Genomic DNA, 15,524 nt, shown 5'->3' with positions numbered 1-15,524 from the left:
AAGTACCAAAAAAAAAAAAGAAAAAAAACGCATGTGGCTGCACCGTGCTCCTTTTACACAGTTATTACTATTATCATTATTACCATTATTATTATTATTATTATTATTATTATTATTATTATTACTATTATTAATATACTCATCATTATTATTATTATTATTATTATTATTAATGTGATTACCTAAATTTTAATTTCACATTATTATTATTATTATTATTATTATTATTATTATTATTATTATCATCACTTTTGATTTCACAATAAAGTGTTATTGTTATTATTATTATTATCATTATTATTATTATTATTATTATTATTATTATATTATTATTCTTGATTTCACATTATTATTATTATTATTATTATTATTATTATTTGTTATTAACATTGCTGCATCTATTATTATTATTATTATTATTATTATTATTATTATCACCATTTCATCATTATCATTGGAAAAGTCTTATCATTACAATTTAAGTGATTATTGTCTTTATCAGAGCCGTGATTGTGAAATGGACTGCATTTTTATTAGCCTTTTTCTAGATCAATATTTTACTTAGTTTCAGTTGTCTGTTAGTTTTTTCCCTCTTCTACTGATAAGATCTTGAGCATCGTACATGCCCAACTAGGAATAGCATTTTCCATAATGAAGGAGTAATATGTAACCCGAGCAAGACTGAGATAGCACGATATTAATGTGTATGTATATGTGTGTATATATATATATATATATATATATATATATGTGTGTGTGTGTATATATATATATATATGTGTGTGTGTATATATATATGCATATATATACATGTATGTATGTGTATATGTATGTATTATATATGTATATATTATACAGCACACACATATATATATATATATATATATAGACTGTATATATATAAATAAATATATATATATATATATATATATATATATATATATATATATATATATATATATATATATATATAGACTGTATATACATAAATATATTATATATATGTACTTATGTATATGTATATATTATATACAGTTATATATATATATATATATATATATATATATATGTATATATATATATATATATATATATATATATATATATACACACACATATATAATGACCTTCTTCACCTTTTTTACTCTTCCCGACTGGACTGATTTCCTTGTGCTTTGTTTTTCATCTTTCTCATTATCGTTTCCTTTAATTCGTTTTCACACTTCCACTCTCTTTCGTTCCATTACCATCCCTAATAGATTATCTTTCTCCGTTTGCAAAGATTCTTGATCCGTAAGTCACCTTCCTTCAAGTCCTGTTTCCCACCTCTCAAACTCTAAGAAACATTCCACTGTCTTGGATTAGAGTTCTCGTGCTTGAAGGTACACTCGCGCACGCTGTTTTATCTTATTTCTCCTCCTCATTATATCTTTTTTATCTTTAGAGGTTACAAATGAATTCGAACAAGCAAAAGTTTAGTAAGTTATTAGACGATAATTATACATTCAGCCATAATGTATGAATGAATAGCCTCGTCAATGCAAGATTATTTACGTTGAAGACAAAAACAAATTTATTTTTCTTCCGTCGAGTAAAAATTATTTTTTAAAAATAAAAAATGGGAAAAGTTTATCTTCTTAGAATACGGTAATCGTTCATTGCGTTAAAATGAATATACTGTTCAAAATATAACAATATTCTTAATGTTACAATAGTGTTAAAAAAATTAAAATTGGAAAAAGCTTATCATCTTAGAATACGGTAATCGTTCATTGCGTTAAAATGAATAAACTGTTCAAAATATAACAATATGTATTTATTCTTAATGTTACAATAGTGTTAAAAAAATAAAAAATGGAAAAAGCCTTCGACTTTGTTCATTTGTTTGTTTACGTCGCGATATTATGCTGTGCATATAGCCTTGTTTATAGAGGGAGAAAGAGAGGGAGAGTGAAAGAGAGACGAAGGCTTATGAATGGATAGTCACGTGACCTTCATTCCCATTACCCAAATGAAGGGCTAGTTTTACTGCGGTCAGAATTGCAAATGGCTGGATGTCCTTTCTTTTATTCCGGAAGGTCTCGCGAACTGTTTTAAAAATATTCTTTACGTATTCCGAGAGTTATTTTTCTATAACCTGTTTGCTTAACGTTTTTTCTTTATAACCTTTAGCGATTTCTTAGTTACTTTAAATTCGCTACTTTCTACTGTTAAAAATTTGCATGAAGAAAACGCTAAATGCCTGGTAATATTTATTCCAGGATTTTTACCGTTTTAAAAACGTATATATTGACGTTAAAGGAGTGATATTACTGTCACAACCCGTTAAAGATAATAACAAAGTAAGGTAAAAATTACGTTCGTCTGTATTTTACTGAAATACGGCTGCGAACAGTATATTTTTACGGAGAATTTCCTATTAGAATTACGGTTTTTTTAACAGTGTACATGTTTACATAACGATATATTTATATCGACTTAAGATATCAGTTTTACTTTTGCTTTCACTGATTCCCTAATTAATATTTTTGTTTTAATATATTTATAAATGTAAACATAAATTGGCTCCAAGCTTTAAAACTCTGTTCAGTGACTTGAAATTAGAATAATCTTTGCAACAAAAACGTAGAGAAACTGATCGCAAATCCTCAAATAAAGCTGTTCAGAAACCTACCCATTTTGTCCCACTTTTTGACCTTTGATTTAAATCTCCGTATTCTATTTCTGGACAAAAAGAATAAATTCATTCTGATTCTTTTATAATGAGAATGACTGACATATTATGCTTCCCATTTATTGAGTGCCTTCATTCCTTTATTCCATCTTCTCTTCTGTGTTCCCTCATTCTTCACGCAATCATTGATTTGTCTTTGCTGCAGTTACTTTATCTTTCCTCTCCTGTCTTTTTTTCCTTTTCTTTCAATTTTATCTAATCTCCCTTTGCTAACCAATTCTTCATTTTCACTATTCCCTTTGCATTTGGCTATTGTGTTTATCTGTTAGTTATGCCTTATACATTCTAAATTTACTTTTTGTTTTTCCATTTCCATCTGCTTTAATTTCTCTTGCAATACCAGATCTCCTCTCTCTCTCTCTGAACAGTATGGTCTTATTATTATTTTCGCTGATATTCACATAGTTTCAGGTCTGTATATGCTTTTTATGCATTACAGACTGTACGTAACCTTTATCTATTTCTATAGAGCCTTTTTTTAATGGTTTGGATTTTTCTCTCTTATTCGACAATTCAATATAAATTCTCAGTCACAATGAAACCTGACATTGATAGTATCTTAGTTCAAGTAATTATAATTACTAGCATATATTTAACGTCCACATGGATATGTTTAATACTTGAACAGTTGACAGTTTTAACGTTTGTGCTTAGTATCATGAATTAATTTTCAGACCGATTTTTATTGTGAAATAATTTTCATTTTTTTAATGCAATTTTACCTTCCCAGTCTTTTTACCATTGAAACAGTTAATTGTTTTAATGTTAGTGCTTAAAATATTGAATATTTCAATATTTATTTTGAAATCATTTCTTTTTAAATATTATACAGTTTTTCTTTTCCAAATTCTTTACCACTGAATTCATTCCATTTTCTTTCATGCCATTCTTTACCCTCGAAATAGGTTCTCTTCTTTGTGTCCTCCGTTTTCTTTACCTTCTACATTTCAAGGTTCTCTTCTTTGTGTCTTCCGTTTTCTTTACCTTCTATATTTCAAGGTTCTCTTCTTTGTGTCTTCCGTTTTCTTTACCTTCTATATTTCAAGGTTCTCTTCTTTGTGTCCTCCGTTTTCTGTACCTTCTACATTTCAAGGTTCTCTCCTTTGTGTCCTCCGTTTTCTTTACCTTCTATATTTCAAGGTACTCTTCTTTGTGTCCTACGTTTTCTTTACCTTCTACATTTCAAGGTTCTCTTCTTTGTGTCCTCTGTTTTCTTTACCTTCTCTATCTCAAGGTTCTCTCCTTTGTGTCCTCCGTTTTCTGTACCTTCCACATTTCAAGGTTCTCTCCTTTGTGTCTTCCGTTTTCTTTACCTTCTATATTTCAAGGTTCTCTTCTTTGTGTCCTCTGTTTTCTTTACCTTCCACATTTCAAGGTTCTCTCCTTTGTGTCCTCCGTTTTCTTTACCTTCTATATTTCAAGGTTCTCTTCTTTGTGTCCTCCGTTTTCTGTACCTTCCACATTTCAAGGTTCTCTCCTTTGTGTCTTCCGTTTTCTTTACCTTCTATATTTCAAGGTTCTCTTCTTTGTGTCCTCTGTTTTCTTTACCTTCCACATTTCAAGGTTCTCTCCTTTGTGTCCTCCGTTTTCTTTACCTTCTATATTTCAAGGTACTCTTCTTTGTGTCCTACGTTTTCTTTACCTTCTACATTTCAAGGTTCTCTTCTTTGTGTCCTCCGTTTTCTTTACCTTCTATATTTCAAGGTTCTCTCCTTTGTGTCCTCCGTTTTCTGTACCTTCCACATTTCAAGGTTTTCTTCTTTGTGTCCTCCGTTTTCTTTACCTTCTATATTTCAAGGTTCTCTTCTTAGTGTCCTCCGTTTTCTTTACCTTCTATATTTCAAGGTTCTCTTCTTTGTGTCCTCCGTTTTCTTTACCTTTATCTATATTTCAAGGTTCTCTTCTTTGTGTCCTCCGTTTTCTTTACCTTCTATATTTTAAGGTTCTCTTCTTTGTGTCCTCCGTTTTCTTTACCTTCTATATTTTAAGGTTCTCTTCTTAGTGTCCTCCGTTTTCTTTACCTTCTATATTTCAAGGTTCTCTTCTTTGTGTCCTCCGTTTTCTTTACCTTCTATATTTCAAGGTTCTCTTCTTTGAGTCCTCCGTTTTCTTTACCCTCTATATTTCAAGGGTAGACTTCCCTTCTCCAGCTATTTACCGTTGCATGTATCACTGGTTTCCTTTCCAATAAGATCCACGAGAAAAGGAAGGAAACCGTAACTATTTCCTTCCTTTTTATTATGTGCGCTCTCTATAGATACCCTGTCCTTTGAAATTCTTCCGAGCAGTGGTTCTCCAAAGCTTTCTTTTATTCGACTTTTCTTTATAACCTCTGCTGATTTTTGGTGACATTTTTTTTAAAGAGTGAATGAAGGTTTTGCCTGATTTTTTTATTTTTTTGGATGTGAGAAATTCTTATAGTTTTTTTTTTATTTATGTAATTATCAGATTAATTTATTTAGCGAAGACGTTTTAGCGGAATTTTAACCAATACGTTCATAAATGAAGCGCACAAACCCTCTCTCTCTCTCTCTCTCTCTCTCTCTCTCTCTCTCTCTCTCTCTCTCGCTGATTTATTACCTGCCTTCTCTTTTCATCTTCAACGTCTCATTTGGCATCTCTTCTCTCTCGGCCCGTTGTAATCTTCATTCCAACATCTATTACGCAAAACGAAAAAAAAAAAAAAAATATGGTGAAATGAACACACCTCTTCTTCGTTCTCCTCATTTGCCTGCCTCCGCCTCAAAAACCATAATTATTTTGTGCATCTTGGTTTGTGTGCTCTGACTGTGTGTGTTGCAGTTACGAGGACAAAGTGGTGTTTTCTTTTTAGTCTAAGCGAATGATTCCCAAGTCACTTCCCTTACTCTGTCTAACTCCGTCACTCGTTTCTTCTTCTTGGTTTTTATTAGCAAGGTTTTGTATCTGTGATTTGATGAATTAAAAAGTGAGTGAGAGACAGAAACAAGGAGAGTTCTCTCTTATTATAAAATTGACAGAGGTAGGGAAATGGCTTCTCTATTTTGGCAAAGTGGAAGATAATGCTCTGTGAGTATTTCAATGCTTTAGAATTATATTAAAGAATTGTTAATAGGGTAAAATCAAAGTAATAGTTGTCATAAGTTGTATTTTTGTGTATCAATGTTATAATAGATCATTTCTGCACATAGTTGATTTGCTTCAAAGGATGTAAAAATAATAAATCATTCCTAAAAATAATTCTATTTGAATTTGCATTTGATAAACATAACTCCTAAAAAATATTAAAAATATCGAAATATCCAACGATCTTGAAGGAAAATTATTTAACGTTTTTCAAGTAATTTCTCTTTATAAATCGATCATATTGTTAAGATTGTTAGATTGTTGTTTGAACCATTTAAGAACTTGAATACAAATAATGTAAATTACAAAAAAGAACTGGAAAATCATTTTTGAAAAATTCGCAAACTATAGAAAGGTAGCTAGTTCAATTATACTTTTAGCTACATTGCTAAAAATATGTCGTAAAAAAATCGGTAAAAACTCTTGAATAAAAGTTGCCAGACATTTACAATTTTAAAAACGGATATATTGACGTAAAGAAGAGATATTACGGTCACCAACCCGTAAAAAATAATAACAAAATAGGGCAAAAATTACGGTCACCTGTACTTTAATGAACAGTATATTTTTACGACAAATTTAAGGTTAAAATTACGGTTATTTTTTTTTTAACATTGGATATTACTTTCTAAGAATTAACATGCCGTAAAAGTATCAATAGTTCAATCTATTATAACTTGAATATTTGCGAAAACTCACATGACAATAAAATGACAACCTATTAAGGTCTTAATTAGTAAACGTTCAGGGATTCGAATTTCAGATTGATAATTCCCTCTAAATACAATGGAAAAATTCTTGTAGATTCACCTGCTTGTTACCACTCAGAAAACATTTGTAACAAGCAGGTAAATCTACAAGAATTTTCCATTGTATTTAGAGGGAATTATCAATCTGAAATGACAACCTATTACTTTGACAATTTGTTGTGAATCTTTACAAGAATTTTCCATTGTATTTAGAGGGAATTGTCAAGCTGAAATGACAACCTATTACTTTGACAATTAGTAAAGAAGTTAAAGAGCTAGAAGAGCATTACCTCCCACGAGCGCAAAAGGTCTAATACTAAGGTTTTTCATCTGCATCTTCTTTCTTTTACTTCTAATAAGCATGGAACAAAAGTTTTATGTAAGATTTTATGTAACATTAAGGATTATTCTAAGGACAAACATTATACTTTGGCGGAAGCTTGAATTATGGTCTTTACATGTGATTCCCTGACTGATTTGCCTGAAATCGAAGACGAGTGTGTGACGTCAGACCTGTCTCTTGTTTCCATCAATGATATTTTCTTTGTGTTATGTTTAGTAAGGTAGGTATTATCTTGGTGTGACAGCCATTCCTTCTATGGTAAATGTTATGTTTATATAAGAATTTAAATTTTTTATATACATATACAAGTTATAATGTTAAGTTTTAAGAGGTTCCGAAAATATCAGATAGGGTTACTAATCGAAAACAATGGTGAACTATAAGATGTTACAAAATAATTCAAAAGTTACTAGTTTACGGTTCAAAATAAAATCTGGATTATTCAATTTATCCTCTATAATGAATCTATTTGAACAATATTCAAACTATTCTTGTGTAATGTGAAATGAAACTAAATTAAGTTAAAAGATTATTAAATATAAAAATGAATGACTTCACAATAATTGTTCTTAACTTTCTTGTACGAACAACGCGTATGATTTGGTATTAGTAATGGTAATAATAATGTAAGTAACAACATTGGAATAGTGATATGGCAAGAACACACACACACACACACACACACATATATATATACATATATATATATATATATATATATATATATATATATATATATATATATATATATATATAATCTTCACATGCCTCAGATGACGTGCTCCAATACATTACGTATGTGAAGTTACATAATATGTTCTTTTATGTGGAAGATAATTCACCCTTGTTCCAAAAATAAGAAAAAGATATATATATATATATATATATATATATATATATATATATATATATATATATATATATATATATATATATATATTATATATAATATATATACATATATATATATTTATAAATAATATATATATATATTTATATAATATATATATATTTATATATAATATATATATACACATATATATAAACATATATACCTATATATACATATATATGTGTATATATATATATATATATATATATATATATATATATATATATATATATATATACAGTATATTGAAAATAGTATACAATCTTAAAGTTGCAGAGAAACTGATGAACAAAATTGTGGAGGTTAATATATAGTTTCAAGGTTCGATAATAATAATAATAATAATAATAATAATAATAATAATAATAATAATAATAATAATAATAATAATAGCTTGATAATTATTTGAGAGATGACATTATTATTATTATTATTATTATTATTATTATTATTATTATTATTATTATTATTATTATTATCGCAATCTAAGGACAGCTGCTTAGTAGGGAAAACGTAATTGAAAAATAAAAGATAACTGAGAATAAATAAAAAAATAAGTCCAATAACATAGCAAAATAAACATGAAAAAAGAAAATTCAGAGGAACTATTAAACACGAGTTATTAACGGCCTCCTCTTTAATAAATCATTTGCACCAAGTTTGAACGCGTGAAGTTAAAGTGATTCAACCAAATCGTTAGAATAATCATTCCACAATTTGGCCACTGGTGGAATGAAACTTATTCAACGTGGTATAGTTCCAAACCACATATGGGGAATTTAAAATTGCAATTTACTTTATAGTACAGCATGGTGGATGGTATAGTATGAAAGGATCCGAGTGTAAAAGATCGCCGAACACAGGAAAATCACCGAGCAATGGCGCTACGAGATAAGGAATAAAGATGGCGGACGGATATGACGTCATCTAGGTACTCAAAACAGTAAGCAGTGGTGCCTTAATAACGGCTCCCCTTTCGTTTCTTGCCACTTTCCCTCTCGAAGCGTAAACGCTATTCGGGGTGAAGATAGCTATGTGGCGTGTCAAGAATACGTCCTCTGATATTATGCGGTATCCCTATAAGAGTAAATTAGGGATATTTGCTCCAGGAGTTAGAATTCTTGTTACCTTAAGGTAAAATTCTCTGGGAATATCACTGTAGTTAAATGTACCCTAGGAAGCTACTTTAAAGGAACTTCCATCAGGACGACATAGCCTGAGCCCAAAAATATAATTAAACAATGGTGTAAGAGATTTAAGCTAAGATCATCAATAATCATTAGACCATTATGAGATCAGGAGGTGAATTTTTAGTTAAGAAACTATGCGAAGATCTATATCAAATACACTTCCTCATAAGAGACATTTCTTGAAGATAAAAATATGATGTTTTTTCTCAGCATACATAATTTCTGAGAAAATATTGAGTAGAAACATACTATATATTTCTCTGAATTTAATTTACATTCTAGAATACCACGTAGAATCTTATATGAATTGAGTGTAAAGAAACATTATCAGTGAATTAATAGACTAGGCTGAGTATATTATCATTATTATCATTATTATTATTATTATCATTATTATTATTATTATTATCATTATTATTATTATTATTATTATTATTATTATTATTATTAGCTAAGCTACAACCCTAGTTAGAAAAGCAGGATGCTCTAAGCCCAAGGGCTCCAACGGGGAAAAATAGCCCAGTGAGGAAAAGAAATAAATAAACTATATAAAAAGTAATGAATAATCATAATCAAATATTTTAAGAACAGCAACAACATTAAAATAGATCTTTCATAAATAAACTATAAAAAGACTATCGTCAGTTTGTTCAACAAAAAAACATTTGCTGCAAGTTTTAATTTTTGAAATTCTGCCGATTCAACTACCCGATTAGGAAGATCATTCCACAACTTGGTCACAACTAGAATAAAAATTCTAAAATACTGTTTAGTATTGCGCCTCATGATGGAAAAGGCCTGACTATTATAATTAACTGCATGCCTAATATTACGAACAGGATGGAACTGTCCGGGAAGATCTGAATGTAATGGATGGTCAGAGTTATGAAAAAATCTTATGCAACATGCATAATAAACTAATTGAACGACAGTGACAGAGATTAATATCAAGGTCAGGAATAAGAAATCTAATAGACCTTAGGTTCCCGTTCCAGAAATTAAGATGAGAATCAGCTGAAGACCAGACAGGAGAACAATACTCGAAACAAGGTAGAATGAAAGATTTATAACACTTCTTCAGAACAGATTGATCACCGAAAACCTTACAAGACTTTCTCAATAAACCAATTTTTGAGCAATTAAAGATGACACAGACCTAATGTGTTTCTCAAAAGTAAATTTGCTGTCGAGAATTGCACCTAAAATTAGAAGATTCATACAAAGTTAAAGAAACATTATCAATAATGAGATCCGTATGTTGAGGTCCTTGACCTACTTACAATCATACTTTGAGTTTTGTTAGGATTCAACTTCTTACCCCCATAATTTGCACCATGTATTAATTTTAGCTAGATCTCTATCAAGGGATTTAGCAACCCAAGATCTATATTCAGTAGATGGAATTGATGCAAAGAGCGTAGCATTACCTCTATATGCAACGAGCTTGTTTTCTAGGCCAAACCACATGTCATGTGTATATAGTATGAAAAGTAATGGCCTAGAACACTACTCCGAGGAACACCAGATATCACAGTCCCATACTCACTATGGTGCCCATCAACAACAACTCTTTGCAATCTATTACTTAAAAAATTGTATAATAATGCTAAACACAAGACTCACCCACTCCCAACTGAAGTTCGAAAACAAGGGCCTCATGATTAACACGGTCAAAGGCAGCACTAAAATCAAGGCCAATCATACGAACTTCCTGACCACAATCAATGGATTTCTGTACAGCATTGGAGATTGTAAGATGGGCATCACATGCTACAAGGCCTTTACGAAAGCCAAATTGCAAACTATGGAATAGGTGATTACCATCAGCAAATCTATTTAGACGTTTTGCCAAAAGACGTTCAAAAACAAATCCCGAATATTGTCTTTACCATACAGACCACCATAACCTTGAGTTTTGTTAGTTCAATTTCATTCCCCCAAACAGCAACATGCACTAATTTCATATTTGTTCAAAAATTAATAAACCACAGACTTATACGCTAGAGATAGGATCAGTGCAATAAGAATAGTATCACCTGCATTAGGAACAAGATTAATTCAAAGATCAAATCACGCTTTGTGCATTGTGTGATATAAAAAGTAATGGGCTAAGAACATTAAGCAGAGAAACACATCACATTTCTATAATCACTGTGGTTCTTATCAACAAGTATACAGTTCACTCTATTAGTAAATATTCAGTAATGATAAGATATCATCTGGTAACTTTCACTTATTTATATTTAAAAGTTTAATCGAAAAGTTAAAAAATAACCCTGAAGCAGAGACTACATATGCATACTTTATGGCCAGAATATATATATATATATATATATATATATATATATATATATATATATATATATATGTATATATATATATATATATATATATATATATATATATATATATATATATATATATAGTTTCCAGTAGCGTCTATAACCTCACCGTCCTTGTAAACTAGGGACGGCGGCTGTCGTCAGTAGCCATAATCTATTCCTCCATCGAACTAGTCTGTATGAGAAAGGACTTGGGAGGTGATCATAAGGACATACTTAAAGGATATTCTCTAAAACATTATTCTGTCCCTTCTCTTCCCTTATAAAAAACTCTAAATCACGTTTAGACGTTCTATATACCATTTGAACGTAACTTTGGTCTTCAAAGAATTGACAGATGGTCAGAATCAAAGGGACATCAACGTTCTTTTCTTGCGACACGAGATAATAAATCAGTCCAAGATACTGATAGCGCCTATCGAGAGAGTTGGATGTCATTACGAATAAGACCAAATGGTTTGAAGATGAATGAAATATTTATATCATTTTGGAGGACAAAATCTACGCCTATTAGTTTCGCGTTTTGTCTTAGATACGTCATGTGTCAAAGGCTCAATAGAATTCTACCTGAAAATCTAGCAGTTAGTGTATGATTTAGGTACTATGAGTTATTTACTCATATAGTTCATTAAATATCTACCTAGCTGAATTCTTAGCTGGGAAAGTAGAATGCCTCTTATAGGTAAACTACCTCTAAGAGGGTACGGAGAAAAACTTAAAAATAAAAAACTCTAAAAGAAAACTAACAAGAACAAATGTATTGAGACAAATAAAAATTTTGGATAGATGCGCAAAAGATTAATCATGAAACGAGCCATCTATGGACGTGCTCAACACAAAAGCAAGTACAGTTGGTTACAAAAATTCCTGACACACCTCATTCTGAGGACGTGTCCCCTGTCACACCCTAACTGCACAGCAAGTAACAGCTAGTGTAAGGAGAGATGTAAGAGGTGGTTGGTGCTAGGGGCTAAACATAAGAATTGGTCGGGCAGAAAGCGAGGTGTATCAAGAATTCCAATGTCCAACTACACATCATGTGCTTAGAAAGATCACTCCACAATTTCATCCCAGGCAGAATAAAACTTTTGAAATACTTAGTTGCATTAAACATAATGAAAGAGAGGCAAGGCGGTTAACATAAACTGAATACTTATTGCTAGGAGATGAATGGTATCGACTATGACGATCTGAAAGGAATGGATGATCAAAGTGATGAAAAATCTTCTATACGTACAGTTGGATACAAGAATATCTGACCCACCTCACTTTGAGGAAAGTACGTCCTGTCTCACCATAACTGCGCACACATCACCTCGGCCTTCTCTCCCTATTGTAGCTGTTTGGTTACTCGTCGCGCAGTAAGGGTTGACATGGTCTACATCCTCAATGCGTGGCGTGCCATAAATTCCGGTGACCATCTGTGCAAAGAGGTAATTGAACAGCGGTGTCAGACTATATCTAAATCGCAAATAAGGAATTCAAGTGCACCCAGGTTTTATTCAACAATTAAACATAAGCCAGTTTCTAAAAACCAGACAGACAAACGACAATCAAAACATGGAAAGATAAACTGATTTAAACTTTTCTTTAGGATGGGCCGGTTTTCAAACTTTTCTAAAGACTTCCATACCATATCAGTTTCTTTAGCAATTGATTGGGAGACAAAACTAATATGATCCCCAAAGGAGATTTTACAATCAAGATTCACACCTAAAATCTTAATTGAGCTACACCAGTTACAGGGAAAAAAATACTGAAAAGATATAGGTGGCCAGGATCCAGTATCCTATGTCCACTAACACTGATTTCTGATGGGATTCACCTTGATCCTGGTTAATTTGCATTGTGCCTCAGTTTCTGCTAGATCTTTGTTAAAGATTCAGCAACCACAGATCTACACTTACTATATGGGATTGATGCAAAGAGACCCATCAACAACTATTCTGCAATCTAACCTCCTGGGTAGTACAGTGGATCCGTGTTTGCCTTGCATTCACAAGGCAGCAGATCGATCATAGCCAGGGACTGAAAGATTAACCTATTTACTGGGGTGATTACTGCTATGGCTGAGAACCACATTGGGTGATTGGGCATGCCAGTTGACGTTCTCTCCATATGATACTGGAACAGAAACCACACTTTAACCTTTAAGATGATAAACGACCAAGACTCCCATCTATGCAGGTTTAAAAACAAAGACTTCAGGATTAGCATGGTCCAAAGCAAGGACATTCATACGTATTTCGTCCCCTGAATCTAGGAATTTCTTTACAAAACTGTAAAGAGGGGCAACAAAACTCCATGGCTCTTGTGAAAGCCAAATTACAAACGAAGGAACAGTCGATTACTTTGAGTATTCTTTTTTTCTAAGATGTTATAACTAATAAGCATTTAAAAACTAGATAAGAAGGAGCAATAGAAACTGGGCAATAATCGAGGCTAGGACTAACACAACCATATTTACCTAAAGGATTAATTTGAACGTTTATCCAAGTACAAAACGAACCTCTTCTTTCTAACTTCCTTAATGAAACATCTTTATAGCTATAAATTCAGCTTCTTCTTTACAACCATTATCCTTACATTACGAGGTCGGTTGCGTGATGCGCCCTCTAACAGCATAAAGCATAGTTTATACTTTGGCAGAGGTTTTTTATGATCGCATACCCTTGCAGACTTCAACCACAGTTATTGGTGGTGGGCTTAACATTTGTTTAAATAGTCCAACTGCAAGGCAGAAGTTTTCATAGTTATTGGCAGTGAGACAAGCCTTTTGCTAAAGCAAAAAGCAAGCCTGCATGGCAGCAGCTGTCCTTTTAGTCACTTTCTACGACACGCAGGATGTACGGTGGTAGAAATCTTACACCCATATTACTGGGCAATGATATGAAATAAGCTGTCTTTACAAAACAATATGGATAAGTACCAATTGACTAAAAGACCTAGTCAGTCTAGTTTCAGGAAAGCTAAAATGAGGCACAATGAATTTCTCACTACTATGGTTACTGTCAAAAACAACCATCAGGAAGGGCTTTATGTCCCTTTGAGCAGTTAATGAGAGTATCATCTTGTTTAAAGAAATAAATACTTAATTCTATGGCAGAATACGGAATTGAGGATAGCTCATCATCTAATTATCTGAAATGCAACAGAAAGAATTTCTTTTAAGAGCAAATTAAATCAATTTCTAAGTGAAACATACACTGTCTAAGCTATAGCTGTGTATAGTTTTTACAAGTCAGCTGAAGCATACACTATCTAAGCTACAGCTCTTAGCAGAATATAGATTTTACAATTCAGCTGAAGCAGTCACTATGTAAGTTACAGCTCTTAGATGAGTATAGATTTTACAAGGCAGCTGAAGCATACACTGTCTAAGCTACAGCTCTTAACAGAATAAAGATTTTACGAGTCAGCTGAAGCATTCACTATGTAAGTTACAGCTCTTAGATGAGTATAGATTTCACAAGCCAGCTGAAGCATACACGGTCCAAGCTACAACTGTTAACAGAATAAAGATTTTACAATTCAGCTGAAGCAGTCACTATGTAAGTTACAGCTCTTAGATGAGTATAGATTTTACAAGTCAACTGAAACATACACTGTCTAAGCTACAGCTCTTAACAGAATAAAGATTTTACAAGTCAGCTGAAGCAGTCACTATGTAAGTTACAGCTCTTAGATGAGTATAGATTTTAAAGTTAACTGAAACATACACTGTCTAAGCTACAGCTCTTAACAGAATAAAGATTTTACAAGTCAGCTGAAGCAGTCACTATGTAAGTTACAGCTCTTAGATGAGTATAGATTTTACAAGGCAGCTGAAGCATACACTGTCTAAGCTACAGCTCTTAACAGAATAAAGATTTTACGAGTCAGCTGAAGCAGTCACTATGTAAGTTACAGCTCTTAGATGAGTATAGATTTTACAAGTCAACTGAAACATACACTGTCTAAGCTACAGCTCTTAACAGAATAAAGATTTTACGAGTCAGCTGAAGCAGTCACTATGTAAGTTACAGCTCTTAGATGAGTATAGATTTTACAAGTCAACTGAAACATACACTGTCTAAGCTACAGCTCTTAACAGAATAAAGATTTTACGAGTCAGCTGAAGCAGTCACTATGTAAGTTACAGCTCTTAGATGAGTATAGATTTTACAAGT

General features: G+C 31.8%; 1 protein-coding gene across 7 annotated transcripts in view; it reads left to right on the top strand.

Moving 5' to 3' along the window:
* LOC137655857 (sodium/potassium/calcium exchanger Nckx30C-like) overlaps window positions 1-15,524 on the top strand; it is a 705,766-nt gene that overhangs the window by 475,386 nt on the left and 214,856 nt on the right. The window lies entirely within an intron of this gene.

This window comes from Palaemon carinicauda, chromosome 16, assembly GCF_036898095.1.
Source record: "Palaemon carinicauda isolate YSFRI2023 chromosome 16, ASM3689809v2, whole genome shotgun sequence".
Lineage (NCBI taxonomy): Eukaryota > Metazoa > Arthropoda > Malacostraca > Decapoda > Palaemonidae > Palaemon > Palaemon carinicauda.
Note: the sequence above shows the minus strand (reverse complement) of the source record. Positions and strands in the feature narration are given on the sequence as shown.